This window comes from Myotis yumanensis, unplaced genomic scaffold, assembly GCF_028538775.1.
Source record: "Myotis yumanensis isolate MYYU_CA2020_CCGP unplaced genomic scaffold, mMyoYum1.0.hap1 SCAF_2, whole genome shotgun sequence".
Lineage (NCBI taxonomy): Eukaryota > Metazoa > Chordata > Mammalia > Chiroptera > Vespertilionidae > Myotis > Myotis yumanensis.
In genome coordinates this window covers 53865287-53873851 of record NW_027223753.1, presented here as the reverse complement: position 1 = coordinate 53873851, position 8565 = coordinate 53865287, and the positions used below count along the sequence as shown (strand labels likewise).

General features: G+C 40.0%; 1 pseudogene; it reads right to left on the bottom strand.

Moving 5' to 3' along the window:
* Window positions 1-5864: 5864 nt before the first annotated feature.
* Window positions 5865-8338, bottom strand: LOC139002413 (peroxiredoxin-like 2A pseudogene; annotated as a pseudogene).
* Window positions 8339-8565: the final 227 nt, after the last annotated feature.

Here is an 8565-nt window from a genome sequence, read left to right as displayed (position 1 = left end):
ACCTTATTTTATGAATATATTTTCTGCTAGGGTAATCCATAGGTAAAAGGTAATTCAGTAACTACAAAACATTTTATCATGAAAGAATATTACTGGAAGCTCTTGGAGGTAATCTTGCAGTCTTCTAGTTAATGACTAATAATGAAGATAGACTCAAAAGCTAAGGTACTCTAGCCATAAGGTGTTCTGTAAGTCAAACATTGATTCTTAGACATTTTGTCAAATTTCCCTTATAAGTTTCTAACAGACTGAATGGCTTGTTGGAAAAGTCTTCTGTAGTGATACAGTTCTGCACACTTTGAAACAATGTCAAATCCCAGGTCTTAAGGCTTTGCCTCAATAATCTCAGTAATTTCTGGAGTTTTGACTGTTAAGGTGCTGGAAGATAATCTTGCTATTGCATAGGGAATAACAGTGATTTAGAAAACAAACATCTTTATTGCGACATAATTCACATACTCCACACTTCGCTCACTTAAATGGTACAATTCAATCATTTTTAGTAAATAGTCACATATTGTGCAACCATCACTACAATCAAGTTTAGGATGTTTTCATAAACCCAAAATGAAACCCAGTATTCTTTAGTAGTCACTCACCATTTCCCTCAACTTCCTACTTCAATCCCTAAACAAACACAAACTTGCTTTCAGACTAGATAGATTTGGCTCTTCTGACATTTCATAGGAAGAGAGGTAATTGAGAGGACATGACTACTGGTTGAGGCTTGAGCTGAATATGGGCAATCAGGGGATCCACACCCACCCCCTCCTTGGAAGGTGTGCTTTGCTCACTATGACCACAGTAGGAACTGTTTCAAGGGCAGACATAGTTTTGAGAGAGTAAGGTGATGTTGAGACCATCTGTATGGTATATAAGACTTAACCTATTTAAGTCCTCAATGTAAACTTCTAAGTTTCTGGAGAGTGGGTGTAAATATAGGTCTATTTAACTTGTGGCTGCCTGAGAAAAGACTCCTACCACCTACCAATCTAAAAGTGATCTGTCTTTCTTCATAGTCTCTTTGCAGTGTGTGTGTGTGTGTGTGTGTGTGTGTATGTGTGTGTGTATGGGGGGGGGGAGAGTTGAAAATGTACCTTCGTGAATGGCTTCTTTGACCTTGCATAATATTTTCAAGGTTCATCTACTTAGTAACCTGTATCCTTTTCTATTGCTGAATAATTTTCACTGTGTGGATATAAAACACTTTATTTATTCATCATTTGATGAACATTTGGGTTGTTTCTCCTTTTTGGCTATCTATATATATAAAAGCCTAAACAACCATTACAACTAGTATGATCAGTCGACCAGTCACTATGACATGCACTGACCACTAAGGGGCCGATGCTCAACACAGAAGCTGCCTCCTGATGGTCAGTGTGCCCCCACAGCCAATCTCCCATGGCTGGCCAACCTCCCCTGGTCCCTACCCCTAGCAGGCAGGCCCAATTGGGACTGGGCGAGATGGCCCTGATCACCAGCCAGGCCTAGGGACCCCATCTATGCAATGATTCATGCACTGGGCCTCTAGTTATAAATAATACTGCTCTTAACATTAGTGTAAAACTTTTTGTATAGATAAAAGTTTCATTTCTCTTAGGTAGACACCTGTTAGAATTGGGTCATATGTTAACTCTATGTTTAGAATTTTTGAGGAATTGCAAGACTGTTTCCCAAAAAAGCTACATCATTTTACATCCTCACTGGCAAAATATGAGGCTCCACTTTCTTCACATCCACACTATTGGTCATTTGTTATCTTGGGAGAAGTATCTCTTCAGTTTCAAGTTTATCAACATTTTAATTAGATTATTTTTCTTTTTATTATTGACTTGTAAAAGTTTCTTATACATTCCATATACAGCCCCTTATATAATTTGCAAATATTTTCCCCCAGTATGTATGTGGATTGTATTTTTGCTTTATTTATAGTATCCTTCAATGAAAAAAAACGACATTGAAATTTGATTAAGTCCAACTTATTATTATTTTTTTCATTGCTGATTTGTTCTTTGGGTGTTATAACTAAAAACCATGTCTAATCCAAAGACACCAAGCTTCACATTTATCTTTTCTTCTAAGAATTTTGTTGTGTTATCTTTGACTCATTTTGAATGAGGATTAAATCAAACGTTTTTATCTTGACCATCAAATATATTTCTTTTATGCTTACCTTTATCCTTATTCGAGTTTATACTGCCTTGATTACTATAACTTGTAGTGTTTTGAAAGTACTATAACTTTGTAGTAAGTGTGAGTTGAGTTGAAGTGGTAGGAGTGGATATTTTTGTCTTGTTCCTAATATTAAGGAGAATGCATTTAGTCTTCAAAAATTCAGTCTTTTTTTATTAAGTATTAGAGGCCAAGTGCATGGATTCATGCACTGATGGGGTCCCTCAGGCTGGCCTGCAGGGATTGGGCCAAAACTGGCTCTCTGACAATCTCTGAGGGGTCCCAGATTGTGAGAGGGCACAGGCCAGGCCAAGGTACTCCACCAGTGCACAATCAGGGCTGAGGAGGGACCATGTGAGGGCTCCAGACTGTGTCCGGCCCATCTCGCCCAGTCCCAATTGGGGTCGATCAGGGCCGATTGGGGCTGTCTTGCCCAGTCCTGATTAGGGCCAATTGGGGTCAGCCAGCTGGGGAGACACCACAGGAGATTCGCTGGCAGGGGAAGGGCCACAGAAGGGCTCCAGGGCATGTCCAGCTCATCTCACCCAATCCCAATCAGCCAAATCCCAGAAGTGAGCTAACCTACCAGTTGGAGCATCTGTCCCCTGGTGGTCAGTGCATGTCATAGCAACTGGCCAAATGGTCAAATGGTTGGAGGGACAATTAGCATATTAGGCTTATATATATATAGACTTGAGGCCTAGTGCATGAATTCATGCACGGGTGGGGTCTGGCTGGCCTGCCCCGATTGGGGCCAATTGGGGCTAGACTGGCTGGGGGGTCAGCTGCTGGCGGTCGGCTGGCTGGCCCTTTCCCTGATTGGGATGGGAAGAAGAGATTGAGACCTCAGTGCATGTCAAAGCAACTGGTTGTTCCAGTCATTCCAGTTGTTCTGGTATTCTGGTTGCTTGGCTTTTATATATATAGACTAGAGGCCTGGTGCATGAAAATTCATGTACTGGAGTTGGGGGGTCCCTCAGCCCAGCCTGGCCCCTCTCACAGTCCAGGAGCCCTCAAGGGCAGAAGGCGACCCAGCAATCAGGGGAAGGCAATGCTCCATCACACCTCTGCTGCTGCCCCTGCCGGCAGCACAAGCCTCGGCTGGCCCTGGTTACCTGTGCCTCGGTTGGCCCTGGGTGGCTGGGCAGCCGCCATCTGAGGCTTGCCTGCACCTCAGGACAGCCCTGGGCGGCTGGGGGCTGAGGGGACTGGGCGCCACCATCTTGTGGCTGTGGGTGCCACCATCTTTGAGAGTGTGGCAGTCAATTAGCATATTCCCTCCTTATTGGCTGTGGGTGCTGCCATCTTTGCAATGGCCTGAGGGTCAATTAGCATATTCCCTCTTTATTAGATAGGATGATATTACCTGTATGATGTCTACAGATGCCCTTTTTCAAGTTGAGAAAGTTTTCTTTTATTCCTAATTTAAAAAAAAAATTTATAAGAAATTTGTCAAAGCTTTTTTTTATGACAGATGATTAGGTGTGCCTCCCCCCCTTTTTATATTAATAAGGTATATTATACTAATTGAATTTTGGATTATAACATTATATTCTTGTTATAAATCATGCTTCATGATGTATATTGCTAGATTGTATTTGCTATAATTTTGTTAAGGACTTCTGTCTTTATTCCTGATAAATATTGCTCTATGGTTTACTTTTCTTATGATGTTTATGTCTGGTTTTGGTTTCACGGTGATATTGACCTCATAGATTGAGTTGTAAAATCTGTCTTCTTCTTTTGTGTGTGTGTGTATGTTTCTGAAAAATTTATATTAATTTTTCTTTGAAATTTTGACAGAATTCAGCAGTGAAGCTTTCTGGGCCTGAGATTTTCTTTGTGAGAAGCTTTAAAATTGCTAATTCAATCACTTTGTTATAGCTGTTTCCAGATTTTCTTTTTATTCTTGTTTTTGTACTTTGTGTCTTTTAGAAATTTGTCCATTTTATCTAAGTTATCAAATCTGTTGCCATATAATGGTCCTGGGTGATATCCCCACTTTCATTACTGATTTTAGTATTTTATCTTTTCTTTCTCTTTTTTTGCCCAACTAAAAGGTTTTCAATTTTGTTGATTTTTAAAAAATACCTAAGTTTTGGATTTGTTTACTTTCTTTATTGTTTTTATAATTTCTATTTTATTAATTTTTACCATACTAATTTAAGGATCTAATCAGCTTTATTAACTGATTTGTGAAATAAGCAGCATCCCATTTAACAACTAGAAGGGCACTCCCAATACTAGATTATTAATTTGAAATATTTCTCCTTTTAGTTTTTAAAAAAACAGGAATTTATGGCTATAATTTTCCCCTCTACACATGATTTCTACTGCAACCCATAATTTTTGTAATGTTATACAATCATGTTAATTCTTTTTGAAATAGTTTATAAGTTTTCTAGTGGTTTCTTTTTTCACCTATTGATTATTTAGAAGTGTTTCTTAATTTCCAAATTTTTTAATTTTCTAAATTTATTTTTATCATTGATTTTTAAAATTTCATTACATTATAGTCAGATATTACATTTTGTATAATTTTAATTCTTTTAAGTATGTTAATATTTCTTTTAGGGCCAGTTTATAATCTCTACTGAAAAATATTATATGTGCACTAGAGAATAATTTGTATTCTATTGTTTTTGGTGAAGTGTTTTATAAGTATTGGTTTGATCTAAATGGTTTATAAGGTTGTTCAAGACTTTGGTTTCCTTTCAACTAGTTCTATTCTTTTTGTTGTTATTTCTTTATTGTTAAAAGTATTATATATGCCTTTTTTAACCCTAGTCCAATTCTTTATTGAAACTGGTATGGTAGTCTTCAATTTTTATTATTTATGACCTATTTTCCTTGTAATCTTGTCAGTTTTTCTTTATGTATTTTGGAGCTTTGTTTTTATTAAATATTTTATTGTTTTTTTACAGAGTGGAAGGGAGAGGGATAGAGAGTTAGAAACATCAATGAGAGAGAAACATTGATCAGCTGCTTCCTGCACACCCCCTACTGGAGATGTGCCCACAACCAAGGTACATGCCCTTGACCGGAATCGAACCTGGGACCCTTCAGTCCACAGGCCGATGCTCTATCCACTGAGCCAAATCGGTTAGGGCTTGGGGCTTTGTTTTTATGTGCATATCATGTTTATAACTATTATATTTTTCTGATGGATTGTCACTTTATCATTATAATATGTCCCTCTTTATCTCTGGTAACATTTTTTTTTTCATTCTTTGATCTACCTTTATCAAGCCATCCAGAGCACATCAATTCCTTTATGTTATTACTTCAACATTATATAACAAATCAGTATAGAAAACACACAAGCCAAAAGCCTTTTATCCTTAATCTTCTTAATCAATCACCAACTTTTCTTAAACTTTTAAAGTCATGAAAATAAAACTCATTTCAAATAACAGCACCTTAAACACCATATACGTTTGTAATGAAGTGCACCAGCCAACTTTAAGCCACATGTTTCTCAGGTTTTAGCTGAAATACCCCTCACTCACTTCTTAGCGTTTTATCAGTCTTATTTGAGGCTATTTTGTCTTACTGAGAGTAAACAGAGCACAATGTTAAATTAATGAACGACCTAGTCTAAGAAGATGGCCTAAGTGACACGAGTGGGAACCGAGCATCCTGTGAACACAGGCGAGCCCCTAGTTATCCCTGAGCTGGGCAGTGCCCAGTCACTTTTCCTCTGAGGCTGAAGTCTGGGGTTTGATCTTCTTAGCAACTTCCAGACAGAAACTGGGTTTACTTTATCTCCAATTCTCTTTCTCGGTGCTCAAGAAGAATGCCCTGCTTTTCTGATCCCACCACAAAAACGCCCCTGAGGATGAATCCTTCGCCTTCCAGGTTTCCAGAGAAGCCTCCCTCTGGCCGGGCCAGGAAGAAGCTGCTCCGGACGCCCAGCCAGACGCCCAGCCGGACGAACCCATGAACATCATTGTCCGCCTCTGTGGGCCGTGGAACTTTTTCATCCAGGAAGATTTCTCCCTTGAAAGAAGGCTGGAAGTCCTCCACTTCGGTCCCAACCTGCTCCTTCACCACTGCGTAGAGGGGCACGCCCAGCCCATCCAACTTGGGCTTCGGGGAGGACAGGTCCGCAGCCTCCTCTCCACAGAGGAAGCAGCCTGGCCTTCGCACAGCCATGGTCACTGCGCCAGTCTTCTCCCACAGCTCCTTCGCTAAAAAAATTCTTGGTTCCTTCTCCAGTGTTTTCAGGTCTATTTCCTCCAGATACCCCAGGGTTGCTCGCTGGGCCCCCAGGGCCCGGCGCTGATGGACCACAACCCCAAAGTGAAGAAACTGGGATCCTGCGCGGAGGCGGAGCCACCTGCACGGAGATCACAGGGAGGTCACAGGCCTTGCAGAGCCTGCGTGGAACGTGTCCTGGATGCGCTCCCCTCCCACCCGCTTTTCAGGTAACAGATTTTAAGTCTATTTTATCTGATGTTCATAGAGCCACAGGAGCTTTCTTATGGTTTCTGTTTGCGTAATATATTTTTTAAATCTCTTCACTTTCAAACTATTTCTTTGAATCTAAAGTGTGTGTTCCATGGGCAGCATGGAATCTTATTTTATATCCAATCTGAAACTCTCTGTCTTTTGATTGGCTTTCTAATACAATGACATTTAATACTATTATTGATATAGCTGGATGGATTTATGTCTGCTGTTTTACTTTTGCATTCCATAAATCTCAGATATTTTTATTCTTATATTGTTCCTTTGTTTCTCTATTATCCCTTTGTATTAAGTACTTCCTACTGTGTTTAATTTTAATTTGTTTATGTGTTGTTTTTTCTTTTAATTTGATGCTTTTCTCTGTACTTTTTGTGTTATTTTCTTAGCTTGCTCTAGGACTTATCATATATACCCTCCTTCTCAGAACATACTTCAACTTATACTATCTCTGGTGAGACAAAGGAAAGTACTTTGATACAGCACTATTCCTTCCTCCCCATTATTGTGTTATTATCACTGCACATTTTATATCTACACATGTTTCAAAAACAACAACCTATTGTTATAATAATTACTTCTTTTAATTTTATTTTTTAAAAGAAATTTAAGAGAAAAGGAGAACTTTATTTATAGAGTTTGCTGTACTAACACTTTTACTTGCCATTTCTGGCTGTATTTATTTGTTTATTTGAATTTAAGTTATTATCTAATGCCATTTTCTTCCTCCAATGCATCTGTGCTCTCTCTTTGCTTGTTTATTTGTTCAGAGACTCTGCCTGTTTTTATGAGGTGTATTTCCCCCCACAGTTGGAACCTCTGATATCTCTGGTCAGAGGGGGAAACCCTGCCCAGGCCTAGTCACACTGGGTGGTAGTTCTTTATCAGGGTTCTCTTTGACTGTCTTTTGATTTAATCACTCTATTAAGCCAGCTGCCCCTATGGGCATCATACTCAGCTGTTAGGCTCTACTAATTGCTGTCTGATTATAATATTGTATCCATAATGCCCTGGGGCATAGATCAATCCACAGTCTGATCCAATTAAATTCAAGGGTTTTGCTGGTTTCGTTTTGAAGGCCAGCCTGAGATTACTCATGACTCTGGGAGGACTCTTCTGAGTTGTGATTTCTCTGATTCTCGCTGGTAAACTACCGGGCCTGTTGTTTGCCACCCTCCCCTTACTTACTCACCACCAACTTCTCCGTTGTTCAATGAGAGCACTTTCAGGCTTTAACTTCCCCACACTGTTTCAAATAAAGTCAGTTCATCCGGGGAGAGCTTCAGAGCTCTCTCTCTGTTCTTACGGCCTTCCTCTCCCCCTGGGTAACATCTCTGAGCCGCTGCTCCGGAGCTGTGTGTGTGACAGTGTCCTCCTTTCCCCAGAGTGACAGTCCTCCTTTTTGAGCAGCACATGGGGGGAGGTGGTAGCCTTAGGCCTTCTTGGCTGCTTCCCCTAGTACTGAACCTCTGTTCTACTAGAGAGCTGGGCCCTCTGTATTCCCTCTTACACATGAGGTACAGTCTCTGCCCTATAAGAAGATTAGGTGGGGAAATGGAGCCCCAAATCCCTTGGCTGTACCTGTCTGGAATCTAGTTCCAGTAACATAGAGCATGGGGTTATGAGAAATGCTGCCTGCCCCTTCCATGAAAGTAATGTAGCCTTTCACCCGAGCCTGGGAGACAAGGAGCACCATCTTCTTGGCTACACCTCAAGTTTGGAGCTTTCATTGAAGCACAGGCACTCCATCTTGTTCCCGTAACTTCTGTGTTGTAAAAACTGCTGTTTGAAAATTTCCACTAAACATAGATGGTCATTTGTTCTGTGAATTAACTCTGCTATTCTTTTTTTTTATTAATATATTTTATTGACTTCTTACAGAGAGGAAGGGAGAGGGATAGAGAGTTAGAAACATCGATGAGA